This window comes from Drosophila guanche, unplaced genomic scaffold (assembly GCF_900245975.1).
Source record: "Drosophila guanche unplaced genomic scaffold, DGUA_6, whole genome shotgun sequence".
NCBI classification, from domain to species: Eukaryota; Metazoa; Arthropoda; class Insecta; order Diptera; family Drosophilidae; genus Drosophila; species Drosophila guanche.
In genome coordinates, this window is record NW_022995743.1 from 13,176,720 (window position 1) to 13,189,390 (window position 12,671).

The window sequence follows — 12,671 nt, forward strand, 5'->3', positions numbered from 1 at the left end:
TGAGAGGAGAGGAGAGGAGAGGAGAGCAGCCAGGCCAAGCCAGGGACTGTGGATTGGCGTTGGTCCATGTCCATGTCTCCGTCTACGTGCATGTCCAAGTCGAGATCCGAGCTGCAGTCAGTGCCAGAATTATATTTATTTATTTATGTGGGTTTTTTCCAGCTGCTGGCAGGATTTCAACATTTGGTGCGTTTGACAGCAGCCCAGGCTCGCTACTTGTCTCCCGAATGTCATGAGTTATGTGTTGGCTCCAATAGAAATGGAGGCAAACATAGAAGAAGCAAAAAGAAAAGAAAAGCATCCAAGACCCAGGTCAGGCGATGGAGCTGGAGATGGAGGTGGAGACGCAGCCAGACCGAGCCGCCATTTCTTTTGCATTGCGCCTGTGCGCACAAAAGTGTGTCGCTGTGTGTGTGTCTGTGCTGTGACAGGAGGGTTAGGAGGGGGAGTTGGGGAAACGCCATGGAAGCACAAGAGTTAACCATGTATAGGTTGTCGTTACTGCCGCTGGGCACAAGCACAACCACTGTCAGCATCAACAGCATCAGTAACCATTGTTTGCCCCACCACGCAACCCACAGCGCCAGGAGTGCGGATGCTGCGAGCAGGAACAGATACAGATACTCAGCTTGAGCCTCGGCCAACCATCCCCAGCAGCATACACATCCCCATTCCAATTCCCCGTCCCCGTCCCCGTCCCCTTTCCATTGCCATTCCATCTCATGATGATACGAATTCGCAGCCCATATTCGAATGCGATTGCGTTGAAGCTGTGTGTACGTTGTATGTGGCATGTACATTGTTGCAGTTGCAGTTGCAACTTTGCAAAGTTTTCGTTGTCGCTGTCGTTGTCGCTGTCGTTGTCGTTGTCGTTTTGAGATCCATTTACAATTCCTTTGTATTATTCCAGAGTCTGTTGTTTGTTTGGATGCTGATGGAATTTATTTTGCCCATTTGCGAATGTTTTATTCATAACTTGCAATATTTGGCATACAATGTGGAGTCAGGTTTATTTAAATTTGTATTTTTCTTTTTTATATTTATTTGTACACACAAGCAGTTTGGCATCTGTATTTAATTTTCAATTTTTTCCATTGCATTTCCATTTCGATTTGCCATAAATAAATATTATCCTGCGGCCATTTTAACTCTCCACACACACACACACACACACACACACGTATATTTATATGTATGCACATATCGATCACAGAAAGTTCGTTGAACTACAAACTGCTTTTGTTGTTGACGGCGTGGACGTGGACGTGGACATGTGCCGGCCCCAATCCCCACCCCCCAGACTGGCAATTCAATTGACTTTTGCATTTCAAGTGCAGCCACAGCCCATGGCATGGCCGTAGCCACTCAGACGCACAGACGCACAGCGACAGGCACGGGCACGGGCAAATAAGAGCGACAGAGACAGAGACAGAGGCAGAGGCAGAGGCAGAAAGGAGCAAGCGAGAGATAGACACAGAGTGGGAGAGAGACCGAATCGGAAGAGAGCGTTGACTAATGCTCTTGAAAATTTCAAGTGTTAATTACTAGCCTCTGCTGCACACACACACACACACACACACTGCCATATATGTGTGTGTATCTACAATATGGCATTCGGATGTAGGTATATGGCACAACCATCGGATATGCCAGGCGGGAACGACCGACGAGCCTAATTGCTCAAGGTCACAGGCATGCGCATTTCTTCGTTAAATGTATTCAAAATTAATTTAATACAACAACAGGCAACCGAAGCCGACAACGGCAAACGGCAGCAACCAGCGACGACCGGGGAAACAAAGCGAACAAAACATTACGCCGAAATGGAGCACAGAAGTAACGCAGATACCAGCCTGCACTTGTCTCAAATTTGGCACCCGCCAACAATCGCAGCCAAATTGCAAGTGGGGGAGGAGCATCACCAGAAATTTCACTTTCCACATCATTTCTGCCATTTCAGAATCCGCGAAAGTGTCACAATGCGATGTGTCGGTGGCGTAAAAAGCAAACAAAAGCCAAACTTTAATGGGTGGCAGATACCACTTATCGGACGGACTCTACTCCCCTCCACGTGACCAGTGGACTCGGAGTCGGCTTGCGACTGCGGCAGCGGCTGGGCCAAAGAACAGGGTCAAACGGGGCGGCTTAATGGCAAGGGGCAACTTAGGCAACATGTGTTTTGTAATTAAGGTAAATTCGCAGACCCAACGGATTGTTCATGCTGGCAAGGCCTCACTGTAGCCGGAGAAGGGTATGCGTGCAGCCCTCCTCGCTGCAACTGCAATTTGTCGCAATTGCATTTCGTTTAGTTATCACGTAGCTTTGACACCTGTGTAAAACGCAATGAATTTGTTTGCCGATGCCTTCGACTGCGACTGGACCTGGCCAACTGGCTGCTCATTCATGGTGCTATGAAGCCGGGCTGGTAGCTGGCTTCGCTTCCCTTTTCCCAGCCACTCTCCCACTGTTGCTGTTGCTGTTGCTGTTGCCATTGCCTGTCGTGGCACTGCACTCGGAATCAATGCTCAGTGAGTTTCTGCTCCGCTCCCTCTCCTAGTCGGCGACCATCTCATCCAACCCTTGCACATGCGCAGCAAAGTTTTTCATTTACATTGCAAATTACTTTTCATTCGCCGTTCGTCGTTTTAATCGCGTGCGTTGCTCCGATTGTGAGCTCAAAAATTGATTAAAGCAGCAGCACAGCACGTCTAGTAATCGTGATAATTGAAAAGACTGACAATTGTTAAATCGTTTTAGGAGCACAACCCAGCGTCCGTTGTCTCAGATTCATTAATAATTTCCTCTTGAACAGGATAATTTTCTTTACTTTACTTAATTCATAGCTAAATTGCATCATTTTACTGATATCAGGTATCAGTTTCAAAGTCTGGTTATTGCTTAATTGTTTCTGGAAGATGTGCTGGAAGAAGTCTGGAAAAAACAAGTCCCAAATGGTTTTCGTTGCTTCTCGAAATAACCAATTACAGATCTTTGGAGAATATGAGAGCTTTTGAGTGTATTTCACTGCAACTTAGTGGCGCGTATGACGTATCAGAATTCATAATCACTGAAACACCATCAGCAGTGGCCCCACCCCAGTGCAATGGCTCTTGAATAAATGTAAATATGTACTTCAGATTTCATGGAACTGAAGTGCAGGTAGCCAACAAATAAATAAAATTCCTGGTAAGGCACACGGACATAAGAACAATGGGCGCGCATGAATCGGAGCTCGCCACAATAAGGGGCGCTGCTGCGGACAGGTTTGGGGGCAGACCAGGAGCAGGAGCGGAAGAGGAAGAGGAAGAGGAGGAGACGAAGGAGCTGCTGCTACTTGCACAATTGTGTCGCTCTCGAAGGCTCCCTGCTGCCGCAGGCCACCATTTTAATCGATGCGCAAGGGCCAGGGCACCTTCGCCTTTTGCCATTAGTTACTTTTTGTAGCACAAGCGCCGCTTTCGGTTCTTATACCCCAATCCCCAATCCCCACCAGTCGCCTTCCGCCTTCCGTTTTGAGTTGTATTTTTTTCACTCGTTGCACAGCCATACGAGTGGCACACCCACACCCCACACGCGCTTCTTCTGCAATTCGCACGAATACTTCACACGTCGCCCTCATACCCCATACCCCACATATCCCACTTTCCGCTTCCCGCTTCCCACTTCCCACTTCCCTTCCATTTCCCCCTGCTACGAGCAGCCGGCAAACGTGTCGCATGCTCGCTCTCATATTCCGATCATTTTTTCACACGCAAAGTCTTATGCTTATTCTTTTGCACACGCCGCAAGGACCAATCGCATAATGGGGGCGTGGTGACGACGACAGCCACGGCGCTCGCTCTCCATTTGATGTTGCTGTTTATGTTTCGCTATTGCGCAGCGACAAAACTAGGAGCAACTGAAGCTGGATGCCGGGAGCGGGGCGTCTGTCGGTGTCGGTGTCGGTGTCAGCGTTGGCGGCGTCGGGCAGAAGGAAGGCGGCGAAATTTTTCTTAAGCAAAAGCATAGTTTTCCCCGGGCCCAAGCGTTCGTTCGTCGTCAATGTGCTCGGGGGAACTTATCTCTTTTTTCTCGTTCATTTTTGCCTCCCTCGTCTTCGACTTTGCTCTCGTTGTGGCCGCCATTTTCCGTTTGTCTGGCTCCTGGGTTCGGCTCTGGTTTCGACTCAACCGCCGCCATCTGCTTCACTACCCACAAGGCGCGATGCCAGTGGGGGGCAAAAAATGTGCTCAACAAAGTACCGTGTGGAAAAATCAATGAAGTATCCGAGTGAAGCCCTCATTGCGTATACGCATCGAAGACCACTCACAAGGCTACGTCACTTTGGCGCAGACAAATCAGACAATAGTCTTAGCATTTGTAAGCTCCTCTTTTGTTTTTATTTTTTTCTTTTTAATCTGCCATTTTCCTCCCCATCTGTAAATACCCCAGAATGCCTAAGTCTGTTCAAAGGCCATGCGATGGCAACAAGGCAGTTGCATATTTATCATTCAAGTCATTATACAGTACGTTAGACTACATTGAGAGCATAAGGGTAGCGTATTTGCATGTAAATGATGGTCTGTCTCTGCAAGTGTTACGCTCTTGATAGCTGCATACGTACATATTTATGTACCTTCATAACAATCTTAATAAATATGAGAACTTGGTACTTGTTTAACGCCAAAAGCAAAGAACGTAATCTACCTAATTTATGCATGGATATGTTGAAGCATTTGTGAACATTTCTATGCAACATTCCCTTGCAACTTAATTAAAACTACCCACAGAAAAAGCCCATAGAATCGAATAGTTACACTTACGAGTGTGTTGAAATTATGAAAGGCAAAACAACAAGCAAATGTGTTCTCAATATATGCTAAATATGTGTAAAATGATATGTTTTTACCATTCCAGGTTTCTCTGAGTGTATCTATGTATATCTCATTGAACTTCCTTGGCACTCGCATTTAGGGGAGGCTGGAGAAAGCAACGCCTATTCACGGCTTACCCCACAAAGGATGGGCGCATTATTTGCCATGGCTTCCGCATTTCCTCGCTCGCTTGTCTGGGCGATGTGCACAATTGGCTACAATGCAACTAAAGCCTCCAAATCACACGCACAAATAAACAGTTAGTGCTCAAACGGAATTTACCGCTTCGACCCCGTTTCCCCCCCTACAACCTACAACCTTTCAAAGCGGCCATTTTTGATAATCGCATCGATTGAAGTGCTACTGACATGGTGGGTATGGGGTGAAGGGGGGGAGACATGCCTGACCAGGGAGCGCTTTTATTTGTCCATTGGATTATCCCTTTGCAGTCAGCTGAGGTCGCTCGCTGCTCAGATACACATATTTTGCGAGTCGCACTTGTTGGCAATGCGCACAATCATTAACCAAGGATGGGCATGATGTCGCATTTGGCTCGTGTTTCGCTTTGCTTGGTTTTGCCTGGTCTGGGCCGCGGGTACTTGGACCCTTTGAGGGGTTCGCCTGCCGGCAACGTGCACGGATGACTTATCCTGCACCTGTCAGCGAAACGGCGGCGTCGATGCGGCGTCGGGCAACTCCATGCGTAAGAGCACAGACGCCTTTTTAAATGATTTATTTTAATTTAATCAGCTGCCAAACAGAGCAATGATAAGCACCCAGCAACCAAAGGCGCTGCTCCTCCAATTATAGCGTGCAAATCGGCAGCAAGAGCCATGAAGCAAATACAGACATATGTTGCACTCGGTTACAAAGCCGATGCCGCAGCCGCAGCCACATCCACAGGCACATCCACAGGCACAGGCACAGCCACAGCCGAAGCAATGCAAGCGGCAGAAGCTGGAGTGCTAAAGGCGTGGGCCTTTGCCTGGGCAAAGATGGGGCAGAGGCAGAAATGGCCACATAATTGAGGGTTCAAGTAGCGTGGCTCAATTTGTGGGAGCGTTTCGCTTTATTACACACTTTCGACACGGCGACACACAGCACTGCCAGCGAACAGTACGTACACTCGTTCAACATTCAAAATTCGACTCTGGCTCAGGCTGGGAGCAAGCCAACCGTACACCGTACACCCTACACCCTCAGTTGCAGTGGCGGTGGCAGCCCCAGCTCTCGGGCTGCCTGCTCCTTCTGCTCTAATGACTGACTAATAGAAAAATTCGCTCGCTGCTGGCAACGAAGTCTGTGCGGAGGGATGGGGCTGCGGATGGGGACTCGGAGGGACTTTCTTTGACTTGACGTGCGCACGTTTCTTACAGCGGATTGTCGTAATAAACTTGTGTAATAGAATAAACGCCACACGGCACAAACAAACTCCCCGTTGAGCGTGAGTTTGGTTAATGGTCGTGTCGCTGGGTGGGTGTGGGTCTGGGCTCGGGTTCGGGTTCGTTCAGCTGCGGTGGGCCTTGCCACGTACATACGTTGCATACGTCAGCCTGTGTACACGTGCGGCTTGTTCTCATCGGAAAAATCTTTGCTTTGAGCACGTGCACGGGATTTTACATAATCAAGAGCCGAGAGCTTCACCAATACTTTGGCCATGCGATGTGTACGGGTGTACGGGTGAGCTCGTACATTCGTCAGAAACAACATCGACGTCAGTCAGGCTATCATGTTTTGAGAAAGCAGCTTACACTCCACTTCACTCCCACCCACCCACGGAGCAGCAGCAGCAGCAGCATGACTGAGCTACCCGCTGTGCCGCCTGCTCAACCCACCTGAGCTCGACCTCTGGCCAGGGCAGAGCTTCTGTTCTGTTTGCTCAAAAGATGGATTTTGACTTTAACAAATTTTCGCACAAGTCGAGCAGAGCAACCATACAGCCAGAAGCACGGCCACGCCACCCTTGGGTCCCAGCATGTGACCGGATAATAGCCTTGGTGGGGGGTGGTTGGGTTCGTTTCGTTTCGTTTGGTATCGTTTCGTTGCCAATACCGCCGCAGGTATTTCCACGGATTAAAGCACGCAAGCCGTGTCATTTGACACCACTTGGTAATCCGAAATGCCGCAGCAGTCATCGAGGAACTCATTCCACCACCACCACCACCACTGCCACTCCCGGTTCCGGTCCCAGTCCCAGTCCCCGTCCCACGCCCACTTACTCTCAAATCGCAAACATATTTATTTTTAATGACGCAAATCTCAGTAGCATAAGGTTGAATTTTGTTTAAATACAACCCACTCCCACCCCATCATAAGTTCCCATAATACAATTAAGGTAACTTTTCTGTTTCAAGATATCTGATACATTCTTGATCCTTCTGCCCATATGAACTGGTGGCTGTATTCTTGATCTCTCCCCCCAGGACTCAATCTATTGGTGTTCTTGCAAATAGTTCTCGAACTATTAATTCGAGCGAAAGTCTCCAATTTGTTGTTCGTTGCAAGCTGAACAGCGAGCAGCTAATGGATGGCACGCAACATTTGTCAGGGGCCGTCCCCATTTTGTCCTCGGCGCAATCACAGTGCTTTCCGTTATGTGTGTGCGCCGTTTGTGCCAAATAAGGCTGGCAATTTTTCTACGACCGGCCATAAAATGACGCATGCAACGACCATTACTGGACAAGTAATGCCCCTTGAAACAAATTCACGAATAAGGCCCATCTTCTGCCCATCTTGGTCGTGGCCTATCGTTTCTGTGGCTTTTATTTTTTTAAATAATTTGATCCCCTGGGTCCTAATTTGTGACTACTGTGTTACGTTGTGGCACACGATGTCCATGCTGATGCTGCTGCCATGCCGATGGCCAGCGAGCTGCCAGCAGATTGCCTTTTTGTCCTCATGGCGCGGGATCCGTGTACGCAGCGACAACATGGAAACAACTGATTTTATGTGTCCCCAAGGCTTGCCTCATATTTCTCGTGGTGCTGTCATAAAAAATGATTGCTGCACACGTCGACCGGCGTGGAGGGATCGCGAGAGCGCGAGAGCGCGGGCGAGGGTCCGATGTCCTTGCACTCTTCTAGGCACTCAAGAAAGAGTTTGGCCAAGTTTTCGGCAGACATATGCTCATCTACTTGATTACTTGATCTAACCCACTCGCAGCTCATCGCCAAGTCAACGAGTTGCTTTGTTAACAATTTTCCATAACATAATGAAGTGGTCAACACTTGATTTGCTTCATTACGGGCTCGGGGTGCGACCCATCCATGTCCACTGGGATCCCAGCATCACATCAAATAGAGTTATGACGGCGATAATGCGCTCTAAAGCGTGCCGAGACCGAGACCGAGACCGAGACGGAGGGCAACGCCGCCCATGCGATGAATGGGTTGGCTGGGGGTAAGTTAGAATCAGAGTTCAGGAGAGATTGCGAGACCGAACAACCCTAATTGAAATTATGCGGTGTGTCTCTGCAGCGATTGCTCGTTTAGGCTGGTATTCCGAAGGGAGTACTGCAGGATTTCATCGGGCCAAAGCGAACCTTTTGCGGCGGAACTGATTAGCAGACAATATGTCAAAGCTCGTCCTGGGGGAGGGTGGCAGTCGTGTAAGCATAGCTTCAGCCCTCGGCTCCGATGAGACTTTGAATGAGACTGGGACTGGGACTGGGACTGGGGCTGGGACCGGCCGCCCGGTTTCGAGGGTCGGTCGGTCGATAAGGGAAAAGTCATGACAAATAAACGGATACATGTGTCGGCAATAGTTTTGCTCATTGCCGCGATAATAATCGACATGAACAACAATGGCCTTTGTTCTGGTCCTGCTCCCCGTTCCCTGTTCGCTGCTTTTGCTCCTGCTTGGGTGCCCATAAAGGACATTCGCGAACGCGCGCCCAACAAAATTACAGGATCGCTTTTGCGGCGCGGGCAGCCGCTCACGTACACAGGTCGCTCCTGGCAGCAACAGCAACAGCAACAGCAACAGCCCGGAAACAACCCTAAGGCGATTATCTCAAGTGCTTGCCAGGCGTACGGCTCGCCATACGGGTACAGGGTTCGGGGTACGGGTACGTACGAGAGTTCGTGTATTGCCACAGTACACACTCCAGTTGCTGTTGCTGTTGTTGTTTTTGTTGTTGCTGATGTTTTTGTTTGCCTGTAGATGCTTATCGATTACACGGCGCGCGATGAAATCATTACTCCGAATTAAATAAACGTCATACTCGCTTTTCGTCAAGCCTTCTTTGACATCTCAATACACTCGTGGGGCCGTTGAGCGGGGGGGGAGAGCGGGCTGTGCATTTGCATTTGGGATTTGTTTGGTGCAAACAAGCTGTAATTAGTTGGCTTAAACGAGTGCCACCACAACACCCCCGCATACAAATCACTTGTGTGTCTGCCTGTGTTCCAGTTCCCGATGACGTCACGCGTCGAAGGTACTTTCTAGCTTGCTGCTTGGATGGGTGATGTGCTCTGCTCTGCTCTGCTGTGCTGTGCTGTGCTGTGATGGGAGACAGCAGCTGCCTGCAAAGCCAAACTCTCGCTATCATTGTCCGACGACCCATGCCTCGTATTTGTATTTGTAGTGCGACTTTGTTGTGATTACGGGCGATAAAGCGCTCCAAGGAAAAGTAAATCACAATAAACAGAGGCCCGAAAGGTTCGAAAGAAAGTGTGAATAAAGTCGCGGACAATACCCAACAACAATGGGGCTCCTCCGGCACGTACATACATACATTCATACATACATGAACACCTATACATCATGGATGTACGAGTACTCGTTTGTGCATGGCCATAAAAAAGTTATAAGCCATAGAAACAATAATTGTGGCCGCGTCATGGGCACGTCAGGCGCAACCAAGCAACCAAGCAACAATTGTATGACACTTTCTTGGGTGTCGCCCCACGCTTCCACTGGCACTGACACAGTCGCTGCTTCTGGTGTAAATTAAGTTACTTTGTAGCTGAGGCAGAGTGGGAGAGGACAGGAACGGGCACGGGTACGGGGACGGGGACGGGCCTTCTTCCGTTTGCTACTGGTCTTAGGCCCTCAAACCAGTTTCAGCTCCAGTTTCTGGCCTTTGTCCATCATCGGTTTGTGTGGTGCTGAGTTGGTCTTTGCATGCGTCAGCGTTAAATTAAATCGTCAACATATCATTGATTGTTCGAACTTCGAATACAAATTCTGCACGATCACTGCCGGCTTTTGGATCCGTGGGGCATTTCCTATTCTCAAATTCGTGGGATTTAGTGGAGGCCCCCGACACCAACGACACAGCATTCGGAGATGCCATCACGTATGGGCTCATTCCCTTGCGTTCATCAAATTATGGGAGAGAATGGGCTCCAAGGAAATCCTTTTCATCGTAATGACACTGATGCGTTAGTCAAATTGCCTGGCAAATTATAGGAGACATGAAATCGATTTACCTGTCGTCGGGGGCAGGAAATGCGAAATTCGGTAGCCCGTTTATTAAATACAAAAATATTTCACTCGAATATTGTATGTGGGGCAGGACTTGGCAGGAACGAGACACTCCAGGTCTGGGATCTGGGATCTGGGATCTGGGATCTGGTCCGCCTTCTACCTGTGGCCCGGAATGAGCTCCGAGATCACACGAAATAGGCGTAGCCATAAATTAGATGCTTATCGCATTGCTCGAGCTGGAGTTGGCATACGAAAACAAAAACCTAACGTGTGTCTCAAGCTCTGGGTGGTTGTGTTGTCCCATCTGGGGGCAATCCAATTAAGTGGTAATTTTTAACATTTTGGCGTCGCTTGGCCGGTCTGGGCCCAGCTCCGATCTGAGGCTTCATCGGATACATCGGAATATTGGCTGACAAACGGAAGCGATATGTTGACATTGTTCTGCGTAAAAATTCCAGGCTCTCCTAACTGGGCCTGGGAGAGAAGTTCGGGCCTGAGACTCGGCGAACTTGGCGAACACTTACCGGCATTTCGGTGTCCTCTGTGCCGTTGCGGAGGCTTTCCATGTGTTGGGTTGACTCTCTTTTGTTTTTGTTTGACGATGAGTTCATAAAAAGTATTTAAGACTGTGCTGCTAATCAGTATAGCACATAAGTAGAGGCGGTTTGTTTGTATTGATTATATGCATACTATGGAAGCATCATGGTGTGTAGGCAGAGGAGTCTTCGAGGCGTAGGTGAGAGTTTTGTTCATTGCAACTCACATTGTTTGCCAATGGCGTCTGCCCCGTCTGTCTCTTTGTTCGTGGCTGGTTCCTCCGTGGGCTAAACGCCAACGCAGCGTGATAATGCGGCAAGACTGGCGGCCCCCGGGCCTATTCAATGGCCTCATCATTTGGAGGCGTACTTTTGGGAATGCTCGAGCTTTGCCCAAGGCATTAACAGCCCCGGAATCGGTATTAGGTGTGAAATACTTTGATCCATCTTCTTTAGGGTAAGTACACAGTCCCAGACTGCACCCCCTAAACTCGGTAGCACTCGATATTTGAAAGAACAACAATATTTCAAATATTTTGTATTGGTTTTTCTAAACTGGATTTTAGAGGGGTACTCCATTTGATCTCAAACCGCATTGGTCTCATGCACATTGTAAGACGAGAGTTATAGCCCTGAGGTTGGACTAATCAATCGAAATCCTAAAATCATCGTCGAACATAAATGGAAGCTAAGTAATAAAGTCGTTATAAAGCACACGTACAAACACAAAACAATTAAGCTTAATTATTATCTTAAATGTGTAACTAAAACGTTGTTTCCACATCGATTTGATCTTGGAATGATCGCTTCTATCAGAGCCTACTATATTGTTATAGTTATTTCTGCAAATTACCTGTCTAATTGGAAAAAAGTCTAACTACTTTGAATTCAAACAAACACCAACACCGCCTGCAAATCAAATGAAAATAAATGCTTACAGGCATAATGGGCCTGGGAAGAAAGGCTTTCTTGCTACCATCGACTGTTGCGATGTTAGTTACAAAGAACTGGTGAGATAATTTATAACCACTCTAAATGATATTCCATGTGCAGTAGTAAGCCGAGTCGATATATCGAGGTCTGCAACCTAGTCACATGTCTCTCTCCTTTGATGTTTGCATACATTTCGGAGTTATCGGGTGCACCATCATTACATTACAAAGGGAATGGTACATATGTATGCATTGTATTAAGTCAATCAAACACTCGACGATGCTTTCCACAGCGTTCCATAATTGATAATCTTGGGAGAGTCGATGGCTTGCAGCAAAGTGGTTAGAGCGGGTGGTTGCTCGGGTCTCGGGGGCATGTCAAACGTTAAAGCAACCAACAATGATACCACTCGACTTCAACTTTGCACCACCAATGACAGCGGGTCACTGATTACGAAACTGATAATTACAATACGCTTATGAGCGTTAAATCAGGACCAGCCAGCAGCAGGATGAAAGAGAACCATTCATCTGCTGCATGGCAATTCTCTTCTCTGCTCTCCTTTCCCCTTTCCGCACACCTTTTCTTACCACACACCACAAAGCTCGTTGCGCCACAAAGCTGCATTGTAGTCGGTTGGTATCAGGCGGAGGTGCACGCGCATCCCCATCCGCGACCGCATCCACACGGTAGCCGCCGAGGGAGTGGAACTTTAACGAGACTGACACGTGCACGCCTTTAATTTGTTTACAAATCACTTCAGATGCGTTACACGCACGAGTACGCAGCGGGGCAGAGGCGAAAGGTGTGGCGGGGGGTGTTCTCTCAGCCTTTTTCCACCTCGGGTTCGGTTCACACGCACACCGCTGCCATAGATGCAATTTTTTGACCATTTTCAGAAGTTTAACCCAGAATGGAA